At 38.5% G+C, this 17,257-nt stretch overlaps 1 pseudogene; it reads left to right on the top strand.

Annotated features, from left to right (window-relative positions):
• The first annotated feature begins 16,468 nt into the window (after positions 1 to 16,468).
• Positions 16,469 to 16,860, top strand: LOC136317320 (transcription factor E2F6 pseudogene; annotated as a pseudogene).
• The last annotated feature ends 397 nt before the right edge of the window (positions 16,861 to 17,257 follow it).

Genomic DNA, 17,257 nt, shown 5'->3' with positions numbered 1-17,257 from the left:
AGTGGTAATACTCATCAATTAAAAAGTGATAAACCACCACCTGCTTTCCTATTGCTATAAACTCTTTAATTTAATAAATATTATTGAGTGCCTACTGTGTGCAAAGAACTGGAAATATAGTAGTAAACAAGACAGGGCTCCAGCCCTCATGGTCTTAGTCTATTAGCAGAGTGATATTAATCACGCAAATATGTAATTGTATTGCATGCAAAGAGGAAAAAGTGAAAAGTGAAATTTATTTGTTTACAAAGTTGACTACAAAATAAGTTTTTTAAAATAAATCTTTAAGTAACGTTGGTTTCCATTAAAGAGATAAATTATAAAAGGAAATCATAAAGTAAGAAACTTACCAAAGAATCAGTTAATATGGTCGTATCTCTTTACACATAGGATAGTATTACATAATAGCAAGATTAGGGTCTGCTGGGATGGGAGGGTATTTGTTATGTTACCTAATTTAAGAATCTTTCCTTACCCTTTGTTCTATTTATGTACTTTCTCAAATCATAAGAATTTCTTCCATGCCTGGAGAGTCCTTGACTCTACACTTTGATAACATGCTCACTGAGGGTAGTACTTAGCTTCATTTCTCAAGATTGTATTTCCTGTATGTAGCCATACCAAAAAAGAGACACAAAGAAGATGGTAATCCTTGGAAATCTTGCTAGTTATATCACTCATCACAGTAACTTAAACAACATTTGGATTTATACAATGATTACTCTAATACAGTGGTTTTCAACCTTAGCTACACATTGGAATCACCTGGGAACATTTGCAAAATACTGATATCTGGGGTCAACTTCTAAAGATTTCAACATTTGTCTGAGGAAATATCTGGATGTTGGGAATTGTTTTCAATCACACAGACAATTTTAAAGTGTAATCAAGACTGATAAACATTGGCTTATCCTTTTGATTAATTTGACACCACTCACCAGAGTTGAAAACAGTGACTGCTTGAATCCATGAAATTAAGAACTTACGCTGAAGTAACCAGAACCAAACCAATCCTTGAAGATCCTTCAACCAGCCACAACATAGATATATATCCCAAGATAGTGTAAGAAATATACTTTTTTTCCCAGCACCTAAAAAATATAAAATGTTTATCATGCTTTTGGGAAAATAAGATGCTCTTAAAAATACCTTTTTTATTTATACTTTTGTGACATATAACTCTCACCTTAAAAGATTATAACAGTTAAATGGAAATGATGGGTGAAAGTATCATTAACTGCAAGGCTCTGGGATATTTCCTTATAATGTCTTCCAAAGTAAAAATTGTCAAGACCTGTGTTTAAGTTGTTAAGTGGTCCATGTATATTGAAGAAATTAACATCTAATGCTGAACACTTTGAACTCCTGCACATGACACAATACCAGTACAGTTCCATTGAGCCAGTTTTGTTATAGGTTGCTGGACATTTACATCTATTTGTTCATTATTTATCCTCAGCAGTGTGCCATCCAGGACAGTCTTACAAAACAGAGTAGTAATAAAGTTAATGTAAACACTCTTCATTTAAGCGACAGTGATTAAACCAATCAAGAAAAAAATTCAAGTGGTAGTGACCTCTGCAACTCTGGGTGTTCTGATGACTTCTTTTTTTTTCTTCTTTTTTTTAGGGGAAAGGAAGAGGTCCCATCCATTCCCATAACCAAAACCTGTGAGGGAACTAGAGGTCCAGAGTGTGATAGCAAAACAGAGAAGGCAGCCCCTGTGTCCACAAGGAATGAGATGGACTTACCCACTTGTTGCAGAACCCTGGGTTCTCCAAGTCCAGGCTGTGTCCCAGGAGTTCAAGCAATACACCCACCTGGCTGGATTGGCCTTCCCATTCAGGCGGCTTGTCCTCCACGTAGAGGCACTGAGAAAAAACCTGTTGCCCAAAGGGGTAATCACTCCACCAGTGACTGGGCTGCTTGAAGTTAGGGCAGGGCTCAGTGGGCAGCCGCCGACAGGGGCCCTGCCGGGACCAGTGGTCCTGCTTGCCACACTTAAAGCAAGCTGCTGGTGGCTCTGTTGATCTCAGGGTTGCCACAAGACCTGGGGGTTTGGAGCATTACCTTCTACTGCATGTGGGGCCTGGCGGAACAGCCTTGGCCTGTTTCTACTAATTAGGACAGTTAAAAACTTTAAATGCCGTGTTCACAGGTTCTGGATAGGGGTTTGGGGGTTTGGGAATAAGAGGAGGAGGGCTCATGTGGAGCCCGGCACCCAGATCCTGCAGGAAACACTGGACAGGGCAGGAACTTCCTGCAAGAAAATTGGGGTTGGACATCCTGAAAATGGTGTAAGAGCCAATGCCAGGCTGAGAAAGGCCTGATGGAGGAGGGACTTAAGAACACAGTGAAGGGAGGGGACCCTGGCCAGCAGGGGAGGAGAGAGAGATGGCAGTGGTGAATAAGAAACAGGGTTTTGAGAAAGGAGGGGAGGAGGCTGTCAGAGGGAGAGAGAGAGAGAGAGAGAGAGAGAGAGAGAGAGAGAGAGTTGGAAGTCCACGGAGAAGGAAAGATCAGGAGTAGAGGTTTTAGGTGAGGTTTCTCTGGCCAGAAAAAGGCCCATGCAGTAGAACAGGTGGCACAGAGATTAAGGACGGGTGCATGAATAATTAGAAGCCATGTATGTAAGAGATCTCCAATCAGTTCCCAGCTTTTTTGGTGATAGTTAAATTGGTGAGGATGTTAACACCAAAAGTCCCTTCAGGAGGTTAATTCAGTGGGTTCTGTGGCCTGGCCACAGCAGAGAAGAAAAACAGTTTCTTCTTTCTTAGACAGGGAGATTCCTGTGCCCTCACAGCTGCCCTCAGTTCTCGGAGTGGTCAGTATTGAGTTTTAGCGTCCTAAAAACTCAAAGGTCTGGCCACGGACAGAAAAGGTAAAGTGAATATGCTCCAGAGGTCTCCGAAGCACACACTCACTCAGACGGAAAAGAGTTCCCTGACGTAGCTCCAGTTTTGGACAGGGAGTCTCAGAAAAAAAGAACTGAAAGGAAAGGCGGAGGTAGAGGACTTACCGCACCATGCACCGAAGTGGGTGGAAGGTCGGAGATCTTGGTTCTTTCTCCTGGTTCTTTCTCGGAGGGGAGGGGAAAGGAGCGGTCCTCGCGGACTTCTAACTCCTTCTGGGTTTTCAGCACCAAAATGTAAGGTATTTTCCCTGCCGAGAAGGAAGAGGTCTTAGTGCTGCAAAGTTTGAAATAATAAATGGCTTTATTCAGTACAAAGCACGCATCCTGCCCGGCAAGGTTCCCTGGCCCCGAGGAAAGATGGAGGCTAGGGAAGTTGCCTCTGATGACTTCTTTTAAGTCTGTCTTGATTATTTCTTTCACCTGTTCCATCTTCCCCTCAATATCACCCTATTGTTACATATTCCTAGTTGTTTCATTCTCTGTGGGGGTGGCAGGCTGACTACATCATTATATCATCAAGGATATTTCTCCATATTAGTCAGCACACCTTCTAAAAATGCTTTAATTTCTTAACTTCCTAGTAATGAGATTGACTATCATAGCTTACTAAAATTTTCATTCAGGCCTGACCAGGTGGTGGTGCAATGGACAGAGCATTGGACTGGAACACAGTGGGCCCAGGTTTGAAACCCCGAGGTTTCAAACTAGCTTGAGTGTGGGCTCATCTAGCTTGAGTTCAGGGTCACTGGCTAGAGCATGGAATCATAGACATGACCCCTTGGTCACTGGCTTGAGCCCAATAGTCCCTGGCTTAAAGCCCAAGGTCACTGGCTTGAGTCCAAGATCGCTGGCTTGAGCAAGGGGTCACTCGCTCTGCTGTAGCCCCCTATGAGAAAGCAGTCAATGAACAACTAAGGAGCTGCAACAAAGAATTGATGCTTCTCATCTCTCTCCTTTCCTGTCTGTCTGTCCCTATCTGTCCCTCTCTCTGTCTCTGTCACAAAAAATGTAAATAAATAAAATTGTCATTTGAGAGAAAACCTAGTACAGACTGTAAAAAAGTGTTCAAGGTCATGAGACCATGATCTTTTAAGGAGGCTAACAGAACAGGAATTAAAAATTATAGAGAAGAAAAAGCTAGAAGAAGGAGTATTAATGGAAGGAAACATCTTTGCTAGTAGTCAAAAAAAGTACCTGACAATTTTCTGCTAATACTTTAGTGGGTTTAAGCTGCTAAAAATAAAATACACTATATTGGTATTTAAAGATGCTATTAAAGGTGATAATAAAATACAAAATTAAAGGAGATCTTTTCCCTTTTTGCATCTGGACTGTTGATGATATGTAACATGACATTTATTATATACATCCTAGAAATCTAGTTAATTGCTTTGTATCTAAGTTCCACTCTATATTCTGGGTTTCCTACAAGCAAGAATATATTGTACTCAGTTTTGTACTTCTGGCACGAGCTCAAGGTCAGGCACATAGTAGGCACTCAGTAACTGAATACATGAGTACATGAACAAAATAACAAACTCTAGTAGTGATTAGTTTTAGAAACTGAAAAGGTTTCTTGAGAATAATTGTAGTTTTACTTCTTAAAACATATGGCCTGTAAGCTTTAAGGGCAGGCTTGATTCTAATTTGAGCACTAGAAAGGAAGAGAATGAACTATAAGATCTTAGAATGTTCATTCATTCATTCAACAAATATTTACCAAGATCACAATAGCTTCCAAAAAATGTTCTAGGCATTTTTAATTTTTTTTTTTTTTTAGTGAGAGAAAGGGAGGCAGAGACAGACTCCTCCATGTGCCCTGACCAGGATCCACCTGGAAAACCCACTAGAGGGCAATGCTCTGCCCATCTGAGGCCTTTGCTTTGTTGCAATCAGAACCATTTTTTAGCACCTGAGGCAGAGGCCATAAAGCCATCCTCAGTGATCGGGGTTAACTTGCTCTAATAGAGCAATGGCTGCAGGTAGGGAGGAGAAGAGAGAGAGAGAAGTGAGAGAAGGAGAGGTGGAGAAGCAGATGGGCACTTCTCCTGTGTTCCCTGACCATTAATTGAACCTGGGACTACCACATACCGTGCTGATGTTCCAGCACCGAACCAACAGGCCAGGGCCTAAACACTTTTGATATATTCAAAAACAAACACTATAAAAATATTTACCTATGTACTGTTATTGAGCAATCTTACCCCATTAAATTTATTTTTTAAAATAAATTTTTTTACAAAACATAATATACAGAATTCTTGCCTCATGTTGCTCACATTCTACCAGACAATAAAAATAAGTAAATTGTATTTGTGTTCCCCACTCTTACTTTCCCTTTGCTAAAATACCTATGATATTTAAGTCCGGATTTGTGGACATGGATGATAAATCCTGATGATCAGAAAGAGTCAGAAGAGTTTTAAGGACTGAGAAAAGATGGTCAACATAGACTATCAGATGTATATTTAAAGAGAAATCTTACCCTTTGCAACAGCATAAATGGACCTGGAGACCATTATGCTCAGTGAAGTAAGCCAGGCAGGGAAAGACAAGTACTACATGATCTCATTCATATGTGGAATCTAATGAACAAAATAAACTAACAAAAAAAATAAAGACATGCTCGTAAGTAGAGAGCAGACTGACAGCTGTAAGGAGGGAAGTTTAGGGTGGAAGGATTAAGCAAAAAATAAAAATAAAATACATAAAAACCTCATGGACATGGGCAACAGTGTGATGACTGCCAGAGGAATAGATGTTAGAGGATGTGGAATAGGGTATAAGAGAGATAGATGGTGGGGAAGAATCCAAGATGGCCACAGAGTAGCAGATGCTCCAACTCCCACTTCCCAAAACCAAGGTGGATTACAACTTAAATCTGAGAACACTAAACTAAGAGGATTCTACAGCCAAGAACCACCAAAGAACCCACACTGAGACTGGTAGGAAAGACGGAGACATGGAAAGGGCTGCTCTGCTCCTGGAAGCGAGCGGTGCCCAGGAGGAACTTTTGCAATGGGGAGGGCTATCCAGCAAGTTGTAGGTCCTCATCCCCAAAACCGGAATCCCAACCTAGAGCCCTGGAACCTGGAAGGGGCTTATGGACTATATTTGGCTGAGAAAAAAAGCCTAGACACGGTTTGAGAGAAGGAGGCAGGACTCTCAGACCCAGGATCCGTATTAAAGTAACTGCATGGAGAGCCTCATTCACAGCCACTTTCCCGGAGCTCCAGGAAAACATTCTAACCCCTGGGTTGAGTCACTCCCCAAATTTAAAATAAACATTTTTCCTGGGAACAGCAGCAACAGCAAAGAAAAGAAAGTGCCCCATCCACTGGAGGTTCCCCTACCCTAGTTAGAGCAAAGGCACTTAGAGCCAGGCGCCATGTTAGGGACACAAATAGGGAGTGCACAGGTCTAAGCTATACCACCCACTGCACTGCTGAGTACTCGCCTGGGGCAGGCAGGCTGGAGGCAGCAGGGTGCAGTTGTAGAAGTTCAAGAGAGCACGCACAAGCGAGCACATAAAATTGGGAAACGTTGCTGCTGCTGGGGAAGTCCTGACACACACACAGTCCTGCTCACTGAGTGGCCTGCGCTTGGTTAGGGTGGAGGCCTGAGCGTCAGCAGAGGGGGAACATACAGGCAAATGCGAGCCTGCCAGCAGTGTGGCCTCTGCTGGGATCCAGGCCAGTGCACAAACCTGCCTGGGGTAGAGTGCACCCTCGGTGGTGATCTGAGCAGGCAAGCACAGCCCCTCCATAGCATATACTGAAGTCTGAGCAGATGCACAGACCCCTGGAGACGAGGCAGCCCTAGAAGTGGTCCAAGCAGGCGTGCCCAGCCGCATTCATGGGGATGAGGGCAGAGGCAGACACCCAAGCCCATGAGCAGAAGTGCCCACAGTGCACACCAGCTATAGGGGGCAGCTGAGGCTGGGATAACCACGGAAGCAGTCCAAACTGGCACATGGGTGTACGTGAGCCCAACAAGGGCAGCAGTGGTCAAAGAGGCGGGCTGATGCCAGCAGCACCAGAACCCAAAACCCCAGGCAGCAACAGTGGTGGTGGCCTGGTAGACAGACCACATAATGGGAGAACAAGGGTCACATCCACTTGACCTCTGAAACTACACCCTACTGAGTGCTGAAAAAGAACAAAAAAACAAAATAAAAGAGAATAAATAAATAAAATGTCTGGATAGAATGACACCTAAGGCTAAGGAGTAGACCACAGAATGGGAAGACAGAGAAGTGAAATTGAAATAAATCAACAAGAGAAACCACCAGAAAACAAACTAAGTGAGACAGAAATAAGCAAATTATCAGATGCAGCATTTAAAATAATGATTATTAGAATGCTGAAAGTTCTTAGAACAACAGTAGATCGACACAATGAGCACATAAATAAAGAGATAACAAGCATCAAAAAGGACATTGAAACAATAAAGAAGAACCAGTCAGAAATGACAAATACAATATTAGAAATGAAGTCTACACTAAAAGCAATTACAAACAGGCTGGTTGAAGCAGAGGATTGAATCAGTGATTTAAAAGACAAGATAAATGAAAACACAGAAGCGGAGCAGCAAAAGAAAAAGAAACAGAAAAAAAATCTGGGGAAACTCTAAGACAGCTCTGTGACAACCTAAAGAGAAACAACATCCGCATCATAGGAGTTCCTGAAGAAGAGAAAGAACAAGGGATATAGACCTTGTTCAATCAAATCATAGCTGAAAACTTCTCTAAATTGATGTAGGAAAAAGTCACACAAGATGAAGAAGCACAGAGAATTCCATTAAAGAGAAAGCCAAAGAAATTTAAACCAAGACACATTATAATTAAAATACCAAAACTAAAAAATAAAGAGAAAATACTAAAGGCTCTAAGAAAAAAAAGACTATCACCTATAAAGGAGCCCCCATAAGGATGACATCCAACTTCTGAACAGAAACACTTGAGGCCAGAAGAGAATGGCAAAAAATATTCAAAGTAATGCAGAACAGCAGCTGACACCCGAAACTACTTTATCCAGCAAGGCTATCATATAAAATTGAAGAAGAAATAAAAGCTTCCCAGACAAAAAAAAAAACAAAAAAAAACCCCCCAAAAAAACCTCAAGGAATTTATTACAACCAAACCAGGCTGCATGAAATGTTAAGGGGTCTGTTGTAAACAGATCAAAGGGGGGGAAATATACTGAAAGAGGAAGATAGCTTTAAAGAATAAAATGGATTCAGACCAGGCAGTGGAATAGTGGATAGAGTGTCAGACTCAGATGCAGAGGACCCAGGTTTGAGACCCTGAGGTCTCCAGCTTGAGCACAGGCTCATCTAGTTTGAGCAAAAGTTCACCAGCTTGGACCCAAGGTCGCTGGCTTGAGCAAGGGGTTACTTGGTCTGCAGAAGGCTTACAGTAGCTTCTTGGATAAGAAAACAGGACACAAACATATGCTGTCTACAAGAGACACACCTCAAAACAAAAGATGCACATAGACTGAAGGTAAAAGGATGAAAAAAAATATTTCATGAAGTGGAAATGAAAAAAAAAGCTGGGGTAGCAATATTTATATCAGACAAAATAGACTTTAAAACAAAGACTATAGTAAGAGATAAAGAAGGCCACTGCATAATGAAAAAGGGATCAATCCAACATGAAGATATAACCATCATAAATATCTACACACCTAATATAGGAGCACCTAAATATATAAAGCAGACTTTGATGGATATAAAGGAAGAGATCAAGAGCAATACTATAATAGTAGGAGATTTCAATACCTCACTAACATCACTAGATAAATCCTCAAGAAAGAAAATTAACAAAGAAACAGCAGACTTAAAGGACACACTACATCAAATTGTCTTAATAGATATCTTTAGAACTTTTCACCCTAAGGCAGCAGAATATACATTCTTTTCAAGTGCTCATGGTACATTCTCTAAGTAGACCACATGTTAGGACACAAAAGCTGTATCAACAAATTTAAGAAGATTGAAATTATATCAAGCATTTTCTCTGATCTCAATGGCATGAAACTAGAAATCAACCACAACAGAAAAACTAAAAAATACTCAAACACATGGAAACTAAATAGCATGTTATTAAATAACGAATGGGTTAACAATAAAATGAAAGAAGAAATAAAAAATCCTAAAATCAAATGGTATTGAGCAAACAACAACTCAAAATTTATGGGACATGGCAAAAGCAGTCCTGAGAGGGAAATTCATAGCACTACAGCCATTCCTTAAGAAGCTTGAAAAAGCTCAAATAAACAACCTAACCCTTCATCTAAAATAATTAGAAAAACAACAGCAAGTAAGGCACAGAGGTAGTAGAAAAAGAAAATAATAAAGATCAGAGTGGAAGTAAATGACATAGAAGGTAAAGAAACAATACGGAGGATCAATGAAACCAAGAACTGGTTCTTTGAAAGGTTAAACAAGATCGACAAACCTTTAACTAGACTCACCAAGAAAAGAAGACAGCAGAAATACAAAATATTGAAAAATAATACTGTGAAGAACTGTATGCCAAAAAATTAAACAACCTAGGTGAACTGGACAAATTCCTTGAAACATATAATCTTCCAAAAATCAATCTGGAAAAATCAGAAAACATAAACAGATCGATTACAACAAAAGAGATCAAAATAGTTATCAAAAAGCTCCCAAAAAACAAAACTCCTGGGCCTGATGGCTTTACTCGTAAATTCTACCAAACATTCAAAGAAGAACTAACTCCTATCCTTCTCAAGCTATTACAAAAAATTCAGGAGAAAGGAATACTTCCAAGTTCCTTTAATGAGGCTAGCATAATTCTGATTCCAAAACCAGGCAAAGACAACACAAAGAAAGAAAATTATAGGCCAATATTCCTGATGAATTTAGATGCTAAAATCCTCAATAAAATATTAGCAAATTGGATCCAGCAATACATGAAAAAAATCATAAATCATGATTAAGTGAGATTTATTCTGGGGAAGCAAGGATGGTACAACATTTGTAGATCAATTAATGTGATTCACCACATAAATAAAAGGAAGGAGAAAAACCACATGATAATTTCAATAGATGCAGAAAAAGCATTTGATAAAATCCAGCACCCATTTATGATAAAAATTCTTGGCAAAGTGGGAATACAGGGAACATACCTCAACATGATAGAGGCCTTTCATGACAAACCCACAGCCAACATTATAATTAATGGACAAAAATTTAAAAGAATTTCCCTAAAATCAGAAACAAAGCAAAGGTGCCCCTTTTCATCACTCTTATTCAACATAATACTGGAAGTCCTAGCTACAGCAATCAGACAAGAAGAAGAAATAAAAGGCATCCAAATTGGAAAAGAAGTAAAACTATCATTATTTGCAGATGATATGATACTGTATATAGAAAACCCTAAAGTCTCAGTCAAAAAATTACTGGACCTAATAAATGAATTCATCAAGGTGGCAAGATATAAAATTAATACACTGAAATAAGAGGCATTTTTATACATGAACAATGAACTGTCATAAAGAGAAATTAAGGAAACAATTCCATTCACTATTGCAAAAAAGATAAAATAAATAAAGTACCTAGGAGTAAATTTAACCAAGGATGTTAAAGACTTCTATTCAGAAAATTATAAAACATTGATAAAAGAAATCAAGGAAGACACAAATAAGTGGAAGCATATACCATGCTCATGGTTAGGAAGAATAAACTTCATTAAAATGTCTATATTACCCAAAGAAATTTATAAACTCAATGCAATACCAATTAAAATACCAATGACATACTTCAAAGATATAGAACACATATTCCAAAAATTTATATAGAACCAAAAAAGAACACAAATAGCCTAAGCAATCATGAAAAAGAAGAATAAAGTGGAAGGTATCACACTTCCTGATATCAAGTTATTCTACAAGGCCACTGTACTCAAGACAACTTGGTACTGGCTTAAGAACAGGCGTATAGATCAATGGAATAGAACAGAGAACCGAGAAATGAACCCACACCTTTATGGACAACTGATATTTGACAAAGGAGGTAAGAGCATACAATGGAGTAAAGACTGTCTCTTTAACAAATGGTGTTGGGAAAATTGGACAGCTACCTGCAAAAAAATGAAACTAGACCACCTACTTACACCATTCACAAAAATAAACTCAAAATGGATAAATGATTTAAATGTAAGCCGTAAAACCATAAGCATCTTAGAAGAAAACATAGGCAGTAAGCTCACCAACATCTCTCGCAGCAATATATTTGCTGTTTTATCTCCACTTGCAAGGGAAATAAAGGACAGGATAAACAAATGGGACTACATCCAACTAAAAAGCATTTGCACAGCTAAAGACAATATGAACAAAATAAAAAGACCAACCACACAATGGGAAAACATATTCGACAATACATCTGGTAAGGGATTAATAACCAAAATTTATAAAAAAAACTTGTAAAACTCAGCACCAGGAAGACAAACAATCCAATAAAAAATGGGCAAAAGAAATGAATAAACACATCTCTAAACAGGACATACAGATGGCCAATAGACAGATGAAAAAATGTTCAACATCACTAATCCTTACAGAAATTCTAATTAAAACCACAATGAGATACCACCTCACACCAGTCAGAATGCCGCTCATTAACAAAACAACACATGATAGGTGCTGGCGAGGATGTGGAGGAAGGGGAACCCTCGTGCACTGCTGGTGGGAATGCAGACTGGTACAGCCACTGTGGAAAACAGTATGGAGATTCCTCAAAAAATTAAAAATGGAACTGCCTTTTGGCCCAGCCATCCCACTTATAGGAATATATCCCAAGAACATCATATCACTGACTCAAAAAAAGAAATACACCCCCATGTTTATGGCAGCATTGTTCACAATAGTGAAGATCTGGAAACAGCCCAAGTGTCCATCAGTGGACAAGTGGATTAAAAAGCAGTGGTACATATATACAATGGAATTCTATGGAGCCATGAAAAAGAAGGAAATATTACCTTTTGCGACAACATGGATGGACCTGGAAACTATTATGTTAAGTGAAATAAGCCAGGCAGAGAAAGAAAAACATCATATGACCTCACTCATTTGAAGAAACCAAGGAACAATGTGAACTGAGGAACAGAATTAAATATGAAGGGAAGGGGGAGGGCTCTGTTCAGAGGGGGACAAGGGAGGTGTTGAGGGGAATACAGGGGAGGGGGAGATGCATTTGAGGAGACACTAGAATCTATGTAAACACAATAAGTAAATGCATGATGTCAGAAAAATATATATATTTACAATTAGAATTTATATAAAATTAGGATATGTAATCAAATATATGTAATATTTATAAACAATTGGGATGTATATAATTATTTTGACCCATAAAATGACTGTTGTCACTTTTTAAAAAACAGCAATTTTATATAGTTGAATCTAATATTTCAAATGGGCCAAAATGAGTACACCTGTTCAAAAATAAAGCTTATCTTGTGTTTTCTTTTACTAGAAAGAAAAAAAAAGAACACAGTTCGTCCCATTTATTATGTATTGTCTATGCTTGCTTTCATGCTACAACAGCAGACTTGAATAGTTTCCAATGTAGTCTATGATCACCTTGCTTTGTTCATTAAAATGCAGATTCCTGAAACAACACCAAATTCACTCAATGACATTCTCTTTGGTAAGAGGCCAAATATCTGCATTTTACCAAACATAACAGCTTATTCTGCAGCATATTAAGTGTATGAAACTTTTATTTTGTGTCTCCAAATTTTATAAGTACAGTCTGAATCAAATATATTGATTGCAGTATCTTTTTTTTAATTTATTTTATTTTATTTTATTTTATTTTCTTACAGAGGCAGAGATAGATAGGGACAGACAGAAAGGAATGGAGAGAGATGAGAAGCATCAATCATTAGTTTTTCATTACGCGTTGCGACTTCTTAGTTCATTGATTGCTTTCTCATATGTGCCTTGACCGCGGGCCTTCAGCAGACCGAGTAACTGCTTGCTGGAGCCAGCAACCTTGGGTCCAAGCTGGTGAGCTTTTTGCTCAAACCAGATGAGCCCACGCTCAAGCTGGCGACCTGTGGTCTCGAACCTGGGTCCTCCACATCCCAGTCCAACGCTCTATCCACTGCGCCACCACCTGGTCAGGCGATTGCAGTATCTTTAATTTGCAAGATTGATTATTTTCATGGTGTTGCTAGAACTAAATAATGAAAATTTTATCTGTTTTTCTTCTGAATATCCAAAATTTTGATCATTATATTACTTTATATAATCCCATTTTTATTTAGTATCTGTATACCATTAGACCAAATGGTAAGTGGCGAATGATTTATGTTATTAAGGAGTAAGATGTAGGGTAAGACTCTGAAATTCTTATTCTAATCTTATTTTTATATTCCAAAGCTTTCTTTTTTTATACATAATTTTATTTTTTAATGGGGTGACATCAATAAATCAGGATACATATATTCAAAGATAACCCAAAGCTTTCTTCAGTGTAGTCTTGCATGGTTTTTATTTCAGATCAAGATATATTTGGGTGTTCTTGAGCTTCTGTCTTTGAAAAGAACTTGTTTCCATCTAATCCAGCAGACTGCCTCTAGGGAAAGGGAGAAAGTAGGTTTTCAGATTCAGAAAACAAAACAAAATGAAAACAAGCACAGTCCACCTAGTTTCTAAGTCATTTAACCAGATTTAAATTCTAAAGGGGGCCTGATCTGCGGTGGCGCAGTGGGTAAAAGCATCGACCTGGAACACTGAGGTCGCTGGTTCAAAACCCTGGGCCTCCCTGGTCAAGATACATATGGGAGTTGATGCTTTCTGCTCCTCCCTCTCTTCTCTCTCTCTCTCTATCTTTCTCTCTCTCTCTCTCTCTCTGTCTCCTCTCTCTAAAATAAATAAATAAATAAATAAAAAATCTAAAAAAAATGTTTAAAAAAATTCTAAAGGGAACAGACGTTTTTGCACTCATTTTACATAAATCATGTTAATATTGGAAGTTAGAAAATAAATGATGGCTAAGCACAAATGGCCAGCCCTATAAATGGACCACCACATCCCCAAAGTGCCTAGATCAGCAGTTCTCAACCTGTGGGTCACGACCCCAGCGGGGGTCAAACGACCAAAACACAGGAGTCACCTAAAGCCATATATATGTATTTCCAATGGCTTTAGGCGACCCTTGCGTTTTGGTCGTTCGACCCCCACCGGGGTTGCGACCCACAGATTGGGAACTGCTGGCCTAGATCAAGATACTATACAAATGTACTATAGATTTATTATTGACTACATCTTGAAAGTATGCTTTAATTTTTTTTCTATTTTGATTATCTCTCAATTGTATATGTTGAACATTGTAAATACTATTAGTTGGTATCTTTAGCTAAATGCAAATATAAAATGAATAAACCTTAAAAAAAGAGACAAATGGTGATGAACGGAGACTTGACTTAGAGTGATATACACAAATGATGTATTGTAGAGTTGTACACCTGAAATCCATATATAATTTATAATATACAATCTATGTAGAATTTTGTTAACAAGTGTCACCTCAATAATTACAATAAAAAAGAGAAAAGATAAATCTGAGATAGCTAGGTCTATGAGCAAATAAGTAAATCAGAAAAAAGTAAGAACTGTATGATTTCACACATAGGTGGGATATGAAACTGAGACACATGGACATAGATAAAAGGGAAGTGGTTACCAGGGAAAGGAGGATGTGGAGACATGGGGGAAGAGAGTGGGGGGAAGGATGTAAAGAGAGACAAATATATGGTGACAGATAATGATTTGACTTTGGATGATGGATGTACAACATAATCAACAGTTCGAATGTAGTGGAAACATTTGCCTGAGACCTGTATACTCTTGCTGATCAATCCTGTTAAATTTAATTTTCTAAATAAAAAAAGAAATGCTATCTAAATGGTCATCAAAGATATGAAGGAAATAAAGTAATGTGTTGCTTTACAGAATCATTTGTAGAGTCACACAGATATGGGTTTAGATCTTGTCTAGGCACCTTCTATATAGGTAAATGATTTTACTATTCTAAGTCTCATTCTCACTTGTAAAATAGTGATTTATTCAATCCATTTAAATATATTGAGTGTTTGTTCTGTGTCAGGCACATTGTTTTACACATGGAGAATATATATATAACAGTGAACATGAAATACAAAATTTCCTGCTAACATGGGCTTACATTCTAGAGTGAGAAACAAACAATAAACAAGTAAACCAGTAAACTATATATATTTATATTTTATAAGTGATGAAGTCTACAAAGAAATAGTAAATCAGTGTAAGGGAGTTAAGAGTGACAGAAAAGACATAAGACTAAATACAGTAATATCCACCTGAGTGGTTGAAAGTATCAAATGAAATAGTGCACACAGAGTGTTTAGTACAGTGCCTGGACGACTAAGATTTAAAAATAGTAGCACTATACATGTGAGAAGATTATGGGGATGGCGTCCTGAAATTCGTTATTCACCCTTCTCTCTTCGAGACTGCGTGGTATTTCCCCAGGCCGTGGGACAAGGATGCATTTGTCTGCAGCCCAGCCTTTCCAGATGCACCTCCAAACAGGCCACAAGAATATTTTTGGTTCGTACTTGGATTCAAGAATCAGCATATTGGGAACAGTGTCTGATCTAAGAAAATGCAGGAGAGCTCACAGAATGCGAGGTCCAGAGGCTGCCACCAGGCATGAGTCAGGAGTGGCTGACTAGGGAACAACCACCCAGTCTGCCTGTGGTCGAGGCAGAGGAGACAGTAGGCCGCCAGTGATGAGAACCTTATCAATGTGGAGAGCCCGCTGCCATGAAAAATAAGGATTATTTTAAAATAATTAATTTAGAAGATAATGTATAGTATGTGTCCATGAATAAATCTCTAAAAGTGAAGAGACCTCATTTTGATGTATCACTGTTTTATTTAACTTGAAAATTTATGGATCATTTCAGAAATGTTATTGAGGTTATTTTTTGTTGTTGTTGTTGTTGTTTTCTTTTTTTACAGGGCCAGAGAGATAGGGACAGACAGGAATGGAGAGAGATGAGAAGTATTAATCATCAGTTTTTCGTTGCGACATCTTAGTTGTTCATTGATTGCTTTCTCATATGTGCCTTGACTGCGGGCCTTCAGCAGGCCAAGTAACCCCTTGCTTGAGCCAGTGACCTTGGGTCCGAGCTGGTGAGCTTTTTGCTCAAGCCAGATGAGCCCGTGCTCAAGCTGGCAACCTCGGGGTCTTGAACCTGGGTCTTCTGCATCCCAGTCTGACGCTCTATCCACTGCGCCACCACCTGGTCAGGCACTGAGGTTGTTTTTCATGTATATAGAGTTGCAACAATATTGAGAGTATGAAAAATGAATAGTAATATGATGTCACCAATATCTAAAGTGGAATTGACCTGGTAAAAATAAATAAATACATAAAAATAAAACCCAGATTCAATGAATAGGACCTGATCTCAACAATTTTGAAGCAATGCTCCGACAGACAAAACTGCGAAAGGAACTTTCTGACTTGCCAGTGATGGAAGATACTCTGTATGATTTAATTCAAGATTGTACTCACTAATTGATTAACAGATGACAAAGAAAATAAAAGACTAGCATATCTAATATATCAAGATATTCATAGTATTAAAGCTTTCCATGAACAGATTGTTACTGCAGTTAAAGTTACAGCAGAAACCAGACTGGATGTTCTACTTCCCAGAGAAGACTCTATCATGGTACATATATAGAGCACCAGAAGGTCTTCTGATGACTATTTGTGTGATGTGGAATTGGATCACTCAAGTAATCAGGTGTGTAAAGGTGTAGGAACCTCTTCATCTAAAAGCAAACACCCAAAACACCCTGATTAAAAAAAAAAAAAACTCTCCATGGGAAAGTAAAGTATTACTTGAAGTGAGCAACTGATAGGATTTCAGAATTTGTGTAGTCAGTATTTTTGGAACATCCTATATGGATAAATGATATATCAAGATTGATTCTCAGAGCAATAAATGATTCATGAAGTTCCCTCATTCGCAGTAGCGCATTAAGTCCAGTAGTTTTTTTGAGTAGTTCACTATTCAGGATACTGGATAATTACGGCTCCCACATTTGAAAACAATTTTTATAATTATTTACTTCTTTTTGGCAGTGAAATAGACATCCTGCCTACTGAAATAACTTCATCCTAAAGAATATCACTAAAACAAATGGTGGACCTGAAATGGACAGTTCTTCATAGATTCTGCCTCTTCCTTCAAGGATCATGTGTCATTATTATGAAACAACATGAAAGAAATCATTTACATGGTTTATGCCTGCA

Source organism: Saccopteryx bilineata, chromosome X (genome assembly GCF_036850765.1).
Source record: "Saccopteryx bilineata isolate mSacBil1 chromosome X, mSacBil1_pri_phased_curated, whole genome shotgun sequence".
Classification (NCBI taxonomy): Eukaryota; Metazoa; Chordata; class Mammalia; order Chiroptera; family Emballonuridae; genus Saccopteryx; species Saccopteryx bilineata.
The sequence above is the reverse complement of the archived record's forward strand: the minus strand, read 5'-3'. Positions and strand labels throughout refer to the sequence as shown.